We start from the raw sequence: 16,545 nt of genomic DNA, 5'->3' as shown, positions 1-16,545 counted from the left end.
ACATACACATCATTCCTATCATCCTATCAGGAGGAGGAACCGGCAGAGCTGTATTGCAGGCGGTGAATCTACGTTTCACCTCTGAACTGTAGACAGGTGTTTCACCTACCTCTAAACTGTAAGTAGACAGGTGTTTCATGTGTGTGACTCACAGTTACGCTGAGTTCAACTCTAGCAACAAACATTATTTTCGTGAATTTCATACATTTCAGATTTTTACTGCTAGTACATTATGTTCTTACATTATATTCTTACATTATGTTCAAAACACATTTCAGATTTTTACTGCTAGTACATCATGTTCTTACATTACGTTCTTACATTATGTTCAAAAACATTTCAGATTTTTATTGCTAGTATATTAAGTTCTTACATTATGTTCAAAAACATTTCAGATTTTTACTGCTAGTACATTAAGTTCTTAAATTATGTTTGAAACACATTTCAGTTAAAAAAATCTTTAAAACATAAAAACATAAAAAAATCTAAATCTAAAACAACACATTTTATATCTAAGCAAAAACAGTTTGAGTTGAAGCAACAACACTCCTTAAGTATAAGAAAACCACTTTACGTTTTAAGCAAACATTCCTTAAGTCTTAGCAAAAACACTTAACATTTTTAACCACTTTAATTGTTCCACAAATGTAATCTTTTCTTGCAGCATTCGTACATTTTTATTTGTTTTAGAGCAAGCTGGATTTAAGCAGTTGACTAAAAATATTGCTAAAAATATTGTATTTGTAAACTAGATTTTTTGTAGACTTTTCACATTTTCATTTCTTCAGTCCCATTCTACATTCCTACAGTATGTTAATATAGGGGCAATTACAGATTAGGCACTGGTGGTTACATTCCTATGTTAATAGAGGGGCAATTACAGATTAGGCACTGGTGGTTACATTCCTATGTTAATAGAGGGGCAATTACAGATTAGGCACTGGTGGTTACATTCCTATGTTAATAGAGGGGCAATTACAGAGTAGGCACTGGTGGTTACATTCCTATGTTAATAGAGGGGCAATTACAGATTAGGCACTGGTGGTTACATTCCTATGTTAATAGAGGGGCAATTACAGATTAGGCACTGGTGGTTACATTCCTATGTTAATAGAGGGGCAATTACAGATTAGGCACTGGTGGTTACATTCCTATGTTGATATAGGGGCAATTACAGATTAGGCACTGGTGGTTACATTCCTACAGTATGTTAATAGAGGGGCAATTACAGATTAGGCACTGGTGGTTACATTCCTATGTTAATATAGGGGCAATTACAGATTAGGCACTGGTGGTTACATTCCTACAGTATGTTAATAGAGGGGCAATTACAGATTAGCCACTGGTGGTTACATTCCTATGTTGATAAAGGGGAAATGACAGAGTAGGCATTAGTGGATACATTCTTATGTTAATAAAGGGGCAATTACGGATTAGGCATTGGTGGATAAATTCATTTCTATGTTAATAGAGGGAAATGACAGAGTAGGCATTGGTGGATAAATTAATTCCTATGTTAATAGAGGGGCAATTACGGATTAGGCACTGGTGGTTACATTCCTATGTTAATAGAGGGGAGACAGGCCAAAAAAAACACAATGACACAGGGACACTAAGGTGCCCATTTGAGGGGCCCATCAGTGAGTGAGTGTGTTTGTGTGTGTGTGTGTGTGTGTGTGTGAAAGAGATTATATATATATATATATATATATATATATGAGAGAGAGAGAGAGAGAGAGAGAGAGAGAGAGAGATGCACATGAAGTCTTGTGACCTACACCAGGGACACTGTGGCATCAGGTCCAACTAAAAATACTGCATAGGGCTCGACAGTAAACGTGTGTGTGTGTGTGTGCGTGTGTTTGAGAGAGAGAGAGAGAGAGAGAGAGATGCAGAAGGACACAGGAGGTCTTGTGACCTAGACCAGGGACACTGTGGCATCTGGTGCAACCCAAAATGCTGCATAGAGGACCTCGTTAGTGAATGTGATGGTGAACGTGTGCAGGAGTGTGTGAGTGCCAGAGGAGACGCTGTAGAAGGACAGAGTACCGGCGTCACGGTCCACATGCACTCCTGCCCTCCTGGAGCCCTTAGGGGCGCCAGATAAGGCTGTTTCTTCTTTTTTATGCCAGACAGAGTATCCCCCACTCGTACACTTCAGACACCAAGCCTTGTCAGAGGTTCCAATCCACAGCCTGTCAATTTCTTTTTTATTTAACCCTTTCCTGCTGATGCTCTTATAGGCCACTCCTATATCAACCCATTTCCCATCCCACTCACACTCCCAGTAGCAGCGTCCAGTCAGAGGCTCACTGCTCAGCACCTGGTGTCCATCAAATCTGTCTGGGTGGTCAGGATACGGCTGCTCCTTATTCACACGTGTCACCTTCCTGTTCCCCTCGTACAGAAGGAGACATCGATGGGCCGTGTTTGGGTCCAGTGTGAGCTTGCAGGCATCTGTACACACAACACGGAGATGACAACATGCATCACAATGGCGCAGAACATTTTTTACTGACCAGGGGCTGGTTTCCCGAAGCGTCCAGTCAGATGTGCTCTGCTCATCACCTCAGGCCCATCAACACTGTCCGAATCTGTACACGCAACACACACATGACAACATGCATCACAATGGTGCAGCACACACACACACACACAGATGAGATGTTGTAAAGATATTGTAAAAAAATAATAAGACACAGTGTTTGTGACAAAGCTGAACTACTCTGTGGAGATGTTGTACACTAGGGAAACTGTTGCGGTGGTACGCGAGCTGCCACTAGGGGGTATGTGAGATGAAAAGGACAATGTCAGAAAGGTGGTAAAAATAACTTTTTCGTCAAACGAAACCAAATCAAATTTGAAAAAATTGCAAAAGTATCGAAATATCACATATTCGAGATTCTTCACTTGGTATTGGTCTTGAAACAATAATGGATAACACTTTACTTGACAGTATTGACATAAGAGTGACATAAAACTGTCCTGACACATGAACCCTAACTCTAACCTTAACCCTAACCCTAATCCTAACTTATTATGACAAAAACCGAATATCACTTAACAGAAGGGTTATGTCATAAACATTTATGACTTGTTTATGACACATTCATGAGAGTGTCACTCTTATGTTGATACTGTCAAGTAAAGTGTAACCCAATAATGTTGGTATTGTGACAACAGTGTTGTGATCTCGCCGCTGGAGCAAGGTTGGTGTCGTTGGTGCGCCTTGCGCATGTGCATTCCTGCCGAAATAGATGCCTGATGCCCAAAAAGCTTTGCAATATGGCCGCCGAGTGGAGATACTTGCCTAAAAGGACTTTGCTAATGCTTTATAATTATCCTTCAATCCTAATTCGCTGACTAATCCTTTATAATTATCCTATCAGAATAAAGAGGGGCATGAAGTGGGGCATTTTCCATTTCTGTATTTGTGTGCTTCTGTTGCACAAACTCTTTGTTACAGAAACCATTATCATTGTATACAAACACATATTCAGACTTTTTTTTTTGCATACTGAGTGCAAGAAAAGCGCATTCATTCTCAAGGTATACGTATAAGAAAAATATATATATTTGGAATCTTATAATTGTAAGACCCTTACATGGTTCAAATGGTTTTGTTGTATGTGGATTTCTAAGGGCTGCAATACCAGCTGAGCGAAGCTCCTAGATACTTTGTGTCAGAAATGTGCTTGTGTGTGTGCGGCGTGCATGCATGCGTGCGTGTGTGTGTGTGTGTGTGTGTGTGTGTGTTGTTTTCTCAAACTAGCTAGCTACAAGTGCTCAGTTCAAATCTGACATGAAAAATGAAAAGTAAGACTACTACAAAGACGAACAATAGTAAAAAAATAGCACATTCATTACACTACAGAATAATATCATAGAAACTTACATAGATCTCCTGGGATGGCTGTTACATGTGGATCTTTCACGCTGGCGTTGTGATACCACTGGACGGATGCTCCTAGGTAATTTGGGTCAGAAATGAAACTGATACCTTTGTTCTTGAGGGGTGCTTTGTTAAAGACATCACGTGCAGAATGTAGGGCCTCCTTCACTCCTGGTCTCCTGTACCAGGGAACTTCCTCTTCCTCTCTTGGGTCCAGTTCAGGTGTGCTGCAGGTGGTGGAACCACTCTTGAAGTTCTCAGCTGCCTGTGAGATTTGTTTAAGGTACGGTTCCTCGTACGTCAGTGAGGTGAAGCTGAACACGAACGCATCAGTCACATTTGGGTCCATCAGGAAAGCGTGGAGCTCAGGGCCAGAGGCTTAATCTCACACTTCAGTTCTTTTTATGTTCATTGTGACAAGGTTGATCTCAGTCTCCTTTCCATCCAGCCACTGTTTCATTTCCTTCTCACTGAAGCCAGATGCATCCAGGGACTTCAGGAGGTCTCTCAGGGCCGCTTCCTCCTTCTCACCTCCTCTGATGGCTGGGATCCGTTCTCCCATTTTCCGCAGGAACTGAGTTGCGGAATCACTCAGGCTGCTTTGGAACTGCTTCAGTTTGTGGACGATCTCTTCAGCCTTGATCTGTCCACCTCTCTCCAGCAGGTCATTGGATCTTATCTCAGCCTGGTGGAAATCATCCATCACCTCCTCTACTTCAGAAACTAGGTGGTCTGAGATAATTTTCTTCAGTTTGGACTCAGTGTTGATAAGCTCACTCAGTGGATACAGCCAGACCTTCACAGGCACAACCTTCTCTTTCTTTTCTTCCCCAGCAGGCTGGGCAGCTCTTTGTACACCTCCACAGCCTCCTTGTAGGTAGATGCGAGACCTCCACAGCCTCCTTGTAGGTAGATGCGAGACCTCCACAGCCTCCTTGTAGGTAGATGCGAGACCTTTCGGATGAAAGTCACCATAGAACTTACAGCTCATGCTCTTCACCATCTCCTTGTCTTCATCGTTCATCTTCAGGCTTCCATCACCATTGATCTCAACTCCTGGGATTTTCTTGATCATCACATTCAGGTTTCCCTCGATCACCTGCTTTTTTGAAGCATCGCTGGCTGTTGCCTGGAATTCCATGAGTGCATCAGCCCCATAGAGCACCTGACTCACAACATGAGTAGCATCTGTCTTGTGAAGGACCTCAGGATTTGGAGCAGCAAGATCATTTATCATGAGCTCTCTAACTTCTGTGGTCATATGACATTTCAGAGTGACTCTGCACTCACGAGTGGAGGAGGTCTTCTTCTCAAGGTACTTGGCAGATCCTTCACCCGCTATCAGTCCACAGAGGATGCTGAGCTTCAGTGAGGCGTTCACGTCTAGCAGACCGGTCTTCTTACTGAAGGACTCAGATGTTTCCACCTTGTAATCTATGAAGGGCTGTGGAGTGACCTGGGTTTTTCTCTTCATGTCTTTGGCTTTCCAGAGGCTGCTTCCTGAAATGAGAGGAAAGACAGCAGCTGCATGACTAACCCTGATGACCCGACCACTAATACAGTAACTGGCACTGATACAGTAACTACTGGCACTGATACAGTAACTGGCACTGATACAGTAACTTAGCCTTACGTAGCCATACTCAATTCCAGTCAGAATATGAGTCTGATACTGCTCCAACGTAATTATGGGGCGTGTTTCAACCGATATGGGGGGGGGGGGGGGTGTCTGCACTCAATTGGATAGACCTAACCTATCAGAGCAATGAAATAACTTACCGTGAGATCCATAGGAAGAACACAGGAACCATTATTCTTCTCCGCAAATACCTTAACATTGTTTTCTGGTCTTTTGTAAAAGTTATTGTGCCGTCAATATCTCCTACAACACTCATTAGCGAAATCTAAGAGATAATCTAAGAGATTTTAAATGAACGAGGGAACAACATGTCACAATGCAACACACTGTTTTCCCTTGGTGAAAGGCTACGACATGTTTTGAAAAAGAAAAAGAAAAAATGCATGCAAACTAAACTAAATTTAATTCGCAATAATGTCACGTTTTTACATGGCATAGGCCTATATGCAGTTGTTTGATTGCACGCATGTTTGCATTTTGCAAGGTCTATTTTCTTACGTCTGTCTGTCCCGCCTTCAACACTTTTACATATTGCCTTCAGCGCTGCGCAGCCTCAGGTCAGCTCACTTCACTTGATCAGTTCTTGGCGAACGGTATGTCACACGAAGTTAGCTAAACTGCTAGAATGAGCAACAAAAAAACAAGCATCTTTAGCAGGTCACTGGCCAGAGTGTTTGAGTTGCGAGAGCCGTTGCAGAGATTTCTTACAGAAAAAAAGTCACCGTTAGCTGCACATTTTAGTGATGAGGACTGGGTGTCAAAACTCGCTTACCTGTGTGGCATATTCAGGTTGCTTAATGACCTAAACCTGTCACTTCAAGGGAGAATGACGACTGTCTTTAAACTGGCAGATAAAGTCGCTGCATTTAAAGCCAAGCTTGATTTGTGGGGACGAGTGGACCGGGGTGTATTTGATATGTTCCAAACAGTAGTGGGGGTTTTGGGAGAGACTGAGGCAGGGCCCTTTCTCTCGCAGCTGGTGCGCAATCACCTTGTTGCGCTTTCAAATGAGTTTGAGCGTTAGCCTACTTCCCATCCTCCAAAGATCCACGGCAAACCAATGAGTGGGTCCGCAACCCATTTGTCAATATCCCGAATAGTCCTAACTTGTCAGCGCAGGAGGAAGAGCAGTTGATCGAAATTGCAAATGACGGTGGTCTTAAGAGTGTGTATAAGGAAACCTCTCTGGCGGGGTTTTGGATCAAAACCAAAGCAGAATATCCCGAGATAGCCGTAAAAGCGCTGAAAACGTTTCCCACCACGTATCTATGCGAGGCTGGGTTTTCGGCAATGACTGCAACTAAGACCAAATTGCGCAATCGACTGGACATTTCAAACACACTGAGGGTGTCACTGTCTTCCATCACCCCCAGATGGAACCTTCTTGTTGTAGGGAAACAAGCACAGGGCTCCCACTGATTATATTCGTAATGCACGTTTAGTTCCCATGTTTTGTTCCCATATTTTATTAAGCATGTTCACACATGATATATGTAGCTTCAAGTTGTTCAATTTTTACTTCTTCAAGTTCACGTTTTTCACATTTTTAAGAGTTTGTTACCTTCACTGTTCATACATAACTGGAGCTAGTTCTTTTCAAGTAATGCATGCACAACGCATATGGAACATTGAACCCCCAACCCACTAATCCCACCCCCGGTCCGTGAAAAAAAAAATGGGAATCAAACCGGTCCATGGTACATAAGAGGTTGGGGACCCCTGCATTAGACTACACTTTTGGCTCTGCAGGGGCATATACAGCATACAAAAGGCATTTTCATCATAGCCACAACCCCACTCCTAGCCTAAACAAAAACATGTATGCTGTATATGCCCCTGCAGAGCCAAAACTGCATTTTAATTTATATGATCATGTATTACTTAAAAACGTATTACAACTTGTAACTTCTTCTTTTCTTTGATAAGCCCTTTTTGTCCTGCACCTGGCCTCAGTGAGGTGGGATGTGCATACAACTACTTTGAAGAAAACTAATACAGTAATTGGCATAACCATGGTACTAATATACTAGTAGTAATTTCCTCTAAGCTCTGGAATTAATTTCACACATCAGGCATTGTGAATCCATGGGGCAGCCGTGGCCTACTGGTTAGCACTTCGGACCTGTAACTGGTTCGAACCCCGACCAGTAGGCACGGCTGAAGTGCCCTTGAGCAAGGAACCTAACCCTTCACTGCTCCCCGAGCGCCGCTGTTGATGCAGGCAGCTCACTGTGCCGGGATTAGTGTGTGCTTCACCTCACTGTGTGTACACTGTGTGCTGAGTGTGTTTCACTAATTCACGGATTGGGATAAATGCAGAGACCAAATTTCCCTCACGGGATCAAAAGAGTATATATACTTATACTTATATTTAAAAAATAAATTAAAACCCCATCTCTTTCGGGTAGTATAGTCACTGTGACTTACTTAGATATGCAGTACCATGCTACCCCCACACGCATCACACATTGTGCATAGGGCACCAAGAGACAGAGGTAGCACCACAATTCAGCCAACTAAATAGCTTTACTGTAAACTGATTTTTAATCTTCTTAGAGAATGTTTACAATTGCAGTATGCACCAACAGCATGCTACATAAGAATGATACTTTTCTGGTCCTCTCTTAATCTCCATTAAGATCTGACTCAAACGATATGCTGAAAGTGCTCCATTATGCTGAAAGTGCTCCATTATGCTGAAAGTGCTCCATTATGCTGAAAGTGCTCCATTATGCTGAAAGTGCTCCATTATGCTGAAAGTGCTCCATTAAGATCTGAAAGTGCTCCATTATGCTGAAAGTGCTCCATTATGCTGAAAGTGCTCCATTATGCTGAAAGTGCTCCATTATGCTGAAAGTGCTCCATTATGCTGAAAGTGCTCCATTATGCTGAAAGTGCTCCATTATGCTGAAAGTGCTCCATTATGCTGAAAGTGCTCCATTATGCTGAAAGTGCTCCATTATGCTGAAAGTGCTCCATTATGCTGAAAGTGCTCCATTATGCTGAAAGTGCTCCATTATGCTGAAAGTGCTCCATTAGGCGAGTGGTGCGGGGATTTCTAGAAATGGTGTACAGATGTTGTTTGAGTCTGGTTCTTATTTAATTTCCTGTTTCTCCTATATATTGTAGGTGACATGTATGGCATGTGATGATGTAAACTGCAGTGGTGTCTAGTGAGAGGGGTGTGTTTGGAGCTGAACGGTGGGAGTGAAGGGTGGTGATGAAGTGTTGTGGTTTGAAGTGCGCATCCTGTGCTGAAGGTTTGGGTGGGGGTTTTCTGGAGAAGCGTGATCTGATGAGGAGGGCCTCACTTTTACGGTAGGCCGAGATTAGCCTGTGATGTTGAAAAGGAGTGTAGAAGGATTGGAAGTGAGTGAAGTGTTGTTTAAGGGTGTGGTGTGTAGCAGACCGTGAGCAGGTGGTGACTAGTGGAATGAATGGTGTAGGATTAGGGTTGGAGACAGGAGTGGGGTGGGTCAGGGGGTCAAGTGGAATGAATGGTGTAGGATTAGGGTTGGAGACAGGAGTGGGGTGGGTCAGGGGGTCAAGGGTAGGGGAAGGAAGGGGTTTAGAGTAAGTGGGAGCAAGAAGGGTCAGGGTGTCCGTTTTGATTTTCCTTAGGAACTTTCTGGAATACCCACGAAGGCCTAAAGAGGGATTCTATCGCTTCCTGGAGATCTGCGGGTTAGGGTTAGGGTCCATTTATTTGGGAGCACGTCTAAGCGCACATAAGAGGGGTAGAGAGAGTGGCAGGGTCTGGCTGGCTTGTCATTGTTGATCATTGATATCTACTTTTTAAAGGGACACCAGGCAAGCCTGATGCTTTTTCTCTACGAAACTCCCCCTCGCTCGGTCTGAAGCTCTTTTCCTTTTCTTTGCATCTTCCGTCAAGGGTTTTCGCTGCTTCTTCGCTGGCTCTGCCATTATACACACGTTTGCAACAATCTCTAGCGTTTCGTTAGCCTGCCTAGTAGCAAATGTACGTTTGTGATGGTGTTGGTGGCATATGTGAACGAGTTTGTAGGCCACCTACCCAGACACATTTATAGCAGCAGAATGTACTATGTAGCATTTTAACTGGCCATGTTGTGCAATAAATGCTGTTCTGACATTCTCAGGGGGGGTCTGACCTAAGGAGCTGGGCTAGCATGCAGCAGCCAGAAAAGTTGTGGGTTCAATTCTTGGCTTCCACCATTGTACATTTGAGCAAGGCACTTAACCCCAAACTCCTCCAGGGACAATAGACTTTGTAATATAATTGAAATATACAAGTCACTTTGGATAATAGTGCTAAATTAATAAATGTAAATGTAAATTTAGGTCTGGGAAGTCAGGGAAGATATGTAGGTCTAGTTATGAAACACTGTTTTCCTGATGTGCAAAATTATGAAAAGTCTGGAGGTTTTGCTCAATGTAATACATTTGCAAAAAAGTCTATAATACTAAAAAAAGGCACTTGTTTTATAAAACCATGTAACTATTTACCATTAAAAATAGACCTTAAAAGTGGTTATTTGTAACATGGTAATGTTTTAAAGCCAAATTGCTATTATTTAAAGACAGGTTGTAAAAGCTAAGTGGGAATTTATACTCGAAAGGCCAATGTTATTGAAGACGTCATTAAAGGAATGCATCATGGTCTGAAACATTCATTAACAATGTAACCATCCAAAGATACAGTTAGAACGGTGAAAACAAGAGAATATTAACAACAAGAACATAATTTCATCATCGCACTACCAGACTCACCAACAGCTTCATACACCAAGCTGTAAGGATGCTGAACTCTCTCCCTCCTCTCCCCCCTCCACCCTCAGCTACATAACATCCTGGACATTGGACCCACAATGGCCGCCTGCACTACTCCACTTGCACACTTGCACACTTGTACACTTTACAACTTGTTGTTGTTGTCCTGAAAACACAACACTTCTGCTGCTCTTACATAACTTGCACCACTATGCCACTTTCTTTATTACTTAGGTCAAACAGAACTACCCAAGCCTTTTATTGGCCTGACTTTGCACTAGTATTTTATTGACTGTCCATGCACAATTTCAACCAAATTTTGCTGCTCTTATTTTTTCATTATTATATGTGCCCTCTTATTTACTTATTTACTTACTTTTTTGTTTACTTGAATGTTATGTTTGTCTGTGGACTTAAATTGGTAAAATGTCTTGTCTTCACCGTGGGATAGTGAGAAACGTAATTTCGATCTCTTTGTATGTCTGGAACATGTGAAGAAATTGACAATAAAGCTGACTTTGACTTTGACTTTGATTTAACAATTGTTTAGTTGAGGCATAACTTGGATGATTATAACAACGCATAACTATCCGAAAATGTTTTTATCACCAAATCCCTGAATTGTCCACGTTTGTGACAGACCAGTGCTAACGTTAACCCGTTACCAGAGTAGGCTATTTGTCATACTAGCCTACGTAGCATTCAGTAGCCTACACTAGCCTTACCATCCTTCATTTTTGGATCTGGTCTTCCTGCTTTGATCCTAACTTTTGAACTGTATTTGAATGTATAAAAGATGGACTTTGTCCTCTGATTCCATTATACTGTTTATTTCAGGAGCAAAAAAACAAGCTTTCCGTTCAACACAAGATTCTTAGTTGTATGACTGCAGATCTACCTCCAGACTACCTCCCTTGGCCATTGAAAACGACGTGATTCACGAGCCGCTGGGGTCCGAGGCGTTTATAATGGACTTCAATGAGGGGCTTGAGGAGGAAGCTCCTCCATACAGTAATTTTCAATTGCGATAGGGGGTGCTGTTGGCATTTTGACCTGTGGAACGATTTTGTTCATTTTACTTGGGTGTCATGAAAGGCAGTATTCTTTTAAAAATAAAGTGTATTCTTTTAAAAAGAAAGTGTATTCTTTTAAAAATAAAGTGTATTCTTTTAAAAAGAAAGTGTATTCTTTTTGTTCTTATTATTATTCACCTGCAGTAAGGTCATATTCCACTATTAAAATTCTAAAATCCTTTAAAAGAATAACAGGACAACAGGTTCCATCCTGTTATTACTCAACCCTCCTGTTGTGTTTGTGGTCAAATTTGTCCAATTGACACTTCTTGTCTTTCAAGAATTATTCTGACTATCACAAGGGTCCATGATTTGGTAAACACAGGGCATCTGGACCAGGGCTCGAAATTAACTTTTTTTCTCAGTGTCCCGCAGCTGTCCCGAATTCTGCTTGGCACTGTCCCCCGGACTTAACCACCAGTGTCCCAAATAATAATCAGTAACTTCCCTGCTGAAAAAAACAGCTAGAAACCAGCTTATGTTGGTAGCTGGTTTTAGCTGGTCTTTGCTGGTTTTCTTCCAGCTCTTGCTGGTCTTTGCTGGTGTAGCTGGTTGGGCCACCAGCTGGATATGCTGGCGTGACCATCTGAGGAAGCTGGTCATGCTGGTGTGACCAGCCTGTCTTGTGAGATACAGCTGGTGCAAGGTGGTCATGCTGGTGACCAGCCTGTCAAGCTGGTCATGCTGGTTTGCTAGAATGACCAACAAAGGCTGGCATGGCCAGTTAAACCAGTACTATAGACCAGCAACACCAGCTAAAATTACCAGCTTGAGGTGGTATGACAAGCAAAACCATCTGAATTACCATCATAAGCTGGGAAAACCATCTGAAGGTATGTTTTCGCAAGAGATTTGCTGGTCTAGCAGGTCAACCATCATAGTGTGGTCAAAGAAGCTGGTCAACCAGCAAACCACCTTTAGCTGGTCAGGCTGGTTTTTTTTAAAAATAATTCTGAATAATTGATTAAACACCATAAACAACATTAATCATCTGATGTTTCACACAACACTCATTTTCAGAGATTGCGCTTTTGGCTCTTTTTTGAGGTTGCACTAGATGTTCTCATTGTCTGTCGTTTTGACGGACAGGGTTGTAAAACATTCCGTCAATAATCTATTTTCACGTGTCTTTAATTTCAATGTCAGTTTGGTGTGATGTCATGGCCACAGATCTCAGTGAAAACAATAAGTAGCCTAGCGTGGGAAATTACCACGAAGCTGTCAGATAGGCTACTCTCCGATATTCGTTTATTTTCTCAAGAATAGCCTATAGCTTAGAACTGTCACAGCGAAATGTCAAATGCTAACTTAAATAACTGTTAGTAGTAATAGGCTACCTTGCAAAACTATCGTTTTGTCAAATCGCAGTTGCAGTAGGCTATTTAGCTCAGCATGATATTGGTGACGTTTTGTCTGTCACTGACAGAAAACACGCAGTGTTTTAGTCAGAGAGGACGGTCATCTCGTTTTTTTAGAACACCAGTGTAACCTGACTTTTAGAACACCAGTGTAACCTTAGGCCTACACTATCAGTCAAAAATGTTCACAATGTCATGAAAACAAATGCCATTTACCTGCCTGCTAGTTAGGTAAGTTAACCTAGGAATATCGGAAAGTGACCCATTGGGCCTACTGCCCATGCCCTATTTTTGTGTCAGCCTATGAGTCACTTAATATTCATTTAACCAATACGGTGGTGTGTGTATCTAAAACTTTATGCCAACCACAAGTAGTTACAACAAGTAACAGTGACATAAGGGGGCGCTATGGAGTTCCTGGGCCACGCCCAGTGCCTTTTCCCCTGTGTATTCACGGTACCTCTTGATGTGTGTGTCAAATTTCATGCGTTTTCACCCATGGGAAGCACCTCTTTTGGCATCACAATTCATCATATATTAGTCCACACAAAATCCCAATTACCTCACTTCCTGTAGGCGTGGCAAATGGCATGTTAATAGAAAAGTTGTGTGTTTTTGGGAGTTACATACACCCACCAAATTTGGTGTGTCTAGCTGAAAGTATATGCCAACCACGGGATCAGTCACATATGGGGGCGCTAGCGAGTCATCAAGCTTTTGTACATAACTGCTTTGCGTTATGCCTGATGTTTGTGCCAAATTTCAAGACTTTTCGCCCATATTAACCACCTCAAAAAAGGAAAACCCTCTGAAACAAAGTTAAAATCGGAATAAAATAATAATAATAATCCTTACAAAAACAATAAGGCCTTGCACCCTTCGGTGCTCGGGCCCTAATAAACATGTTAAGTGAGACATAATTCACACAGATGCACAGAGTTGAGCTATTGAGCAACAGCCAATGTAATGTTTAATGCTTTGACCCATATTTACTCATTTGTGAGTCGCCATTGTGTTTGTCCAGGTTTTAAGATACTCAAGTGAATAGATGGATGTTATTTCTTGTAGTTTGATAGCTGTCCACCAGGGTGCAGTAGAGAGAGTGGTAAGAATCAAGAAGAAGGATATATGCGCTAGACCACCGAATGTGGATATGAAAACAGGACTGTATGGCCCATGGTGATCACCTGGGCGTCATAGAGAGTGCCCAGCGTCATAGAGAGTGCGGGCGTCATAGAGAGTGCCCAGGTCCAGGGGTCTGCTAAGGGCACTGATTTCCAGGTGGCAGCTTTTTCCTTTACAGCAATCTTTTGGATCTGGAACAAAAACACAACAAGATCATTCAGTTTTCATTTCGTCTATCTTGTGGACCTGGAACAACAACACAAACAAGATCATTCAATTTTCATGACATCGATCTTGTGGACCTGGAACAACAATTATTAGTTATACTATACATTATATACTATTATTGTTTATACTATACATTATACACTATTATTGCTTATTATTACTGATACGATACATTATACACTATTATTGCTTATTATTACTGATACTAAACATTATACACTATTATTGCTTATTATTACTGATATTATACATTATACACTACTATTGCTTATTATTACTGATACTATACATTATACACTATTATTGCTTATTATTACTGATACTATACATTATACACTACTATTACTGATACTATACATACTATTACTATGTTTATTATACATTACTATTATTACTACTATTACTATACATTATATACTATTATTACTACAATTACTATACTATACATTATATACTATTATTACTACTATTACTATACTATACATTATATACTATTATTACTTACACTATACATTATATACTATTAATACTTATTATTACTATACTATACATTATATGCATAGTATATAACATTATAGTGCGTATAATGCATTGTAGCGGTCAGCTATGCCTGCCTACTTATAATGATAATAATATATTAATTAAATAGTAACTGGTGGGTTTTGGCGTAGACTGGTGGCAGTTGAGGGGGTCTGTTTGTGTTGGGACGTGACGCGATGACGTGAGTGAGCGTAGGCCTGTCATTATTTGAATGAAGTCTGTGGCGGGGAGAGTGTGGGCCGATGGCGGATGAGTTGCGGCAAGAGAGAAGTACTGAGAACGGAAAGGATCGTATGGATTCTATTGGGATACTCTGGTGGATTATTCTTTGCCCTGGGAGCACTTTTTGGACCCCGACATCCGTTTCCGAGAATTCTGCAAGACACAGGGAGAAGGAGCTTTCTATGACGAACAGCGCTGGATGCCGGGTTTGATACAAACTTTTTCTGTTGTGACCGGTTTCCCTAAGCCTGTTTGTAGCCTCCAAAAACCCTTTCACCTGCCCTCAATACCTACCGCTGCCCCAATCCCATTTAAATTCCTCGTTACAACAAACTATAGCCTACTTTTCCGTGGCGGCGCCCACACAACAAAACGTCTCACCCCTTCTTTCACCCCTGACTCCTTCAGTTGATATTTGACCTACTCTAACTTTTGATTTCGTTTCATACATTTTCTTTCTTTCATTTTCTTTCTTTTGATTAGAGATCGTATGCTCTAGGAGCACGATTCACTTTGTGTTGTCGGCCTATGTGACCGACGTTGTCGGAAAACTGGTAGCCTGCATTAATATTCCTGAGCTCAATAGAGGGTTGTTGAAACTGACTACTATTTATATGTATGCTATTGTACGAAAGTGGGTTAATGAACAACTGCGCATTGAACATTTTCAGTTTGGTTTGAATGGAGTTTTTTTTTATTATTTGGGGGCGATTCCTTTGTTCATATGCGCCTTGAGGGCGGCTTACCTACAGCTAGGCCTGACGTTGGTAAAACGCCACGGTCTTAAATACTGTTGTGAAATTGAACATTTCAATACACTCATTTTTCATTTAAAAGTGTGAAGCCGAGTCTCCTTCCCACATACAAAAAATAAGCTGGCGTAACTGAAATGAATATATGTCCGGGTTTCAGTCACGTTACAGCACAGTATAATAATGCACACACACACAGTCACGTTACAGCACAGTATAATAATGCACACACACACAGTCACGTTACAGCACAGTATAATAATGCACACACACACAGTCACGTTACAGCACAGTATAATAATGCATAGTATACAACATTATATTATTACTTACTTACTTTCAGTCACGTTACAATGTGTGTGGGTGTGTGTGCATGTGGTGGGGGAGTGTGTCACGTTACAGCACAGTATAATAATGCATAGTATACAACATTATATTACTTATTATACTATTCATGATCATCGCTCATTTAGATCATATAATTATATTTGCCAGAAAACAAGAAGCATCTGCTTGTAAATGTATACCTGACATGTTGAATCCTTTCGTGTAGTTCTGTGTGTGTGTGTGTGTGTGTGTGGGTGTGTGAGTGTAGAGCAGTCGTTCTCTTGCTAGTTGTTCAGACAGCTGGGATCACTGTAACAGATGTATTGTGTGGTAGAGTCATGTTAGCACAGTGGTTCTCAAAATGGGGGTCCAAGACCTATGCACAGGGGTCTACAGAATGAGATTAAGTGCTATAAAATATATAATAACAAAATACCTTCCTGCTGTATTTTTATTCTGTTAATTAAAATAAAATATGCTGTATGAACATTTGATAAAAAATATCCAAATCGATTGGGAATAACATTCGAGCTACAATGCAGGTAGGTGGTAATTAATAATAATACGTTTAATAATAAGTTCATTTTATATAGCGCCTTTCTCAAACCCAAGGTCGCTTTACATAGTAGGAAGGCAGGGA

The 16,545-nt window shown here is 41.3% G+C and overlaps 1 pseudogene; it reads right to left on the bottom strand.

Annotated features, from left to right (window-relative positions):
- Window positions 1-1,918: 1,918 nt before the first annotated feature.
- Window positions 1,919-16,209, bottom strand: LOC121718526 (annotated as a pseudogene).
- Window positions 16,210-16,545: the final 336 nt, after the last annotated feature.

The sequence above is a fragment of the Alosa sapidissima genome, chromosome 9 (assembly GCF_018492685.1).
Source record: "Alosa sapidissima isolate fAloSap1 chromosome 9, fAloSap1.pri, whole genome shotgun sequence".
NCBI classification, from domain to species: Eukaryota; Metazoa; Chordata; class Actinopteri; order Clupeiformes; family Clupeidae; genus Alosa; species Alosa sapidissima.
The sequence above is the reverse complement of the archived record's forward strand: the minus strand, read 5'-3'. Positions and strand labels throughout refer to the sequence as shown.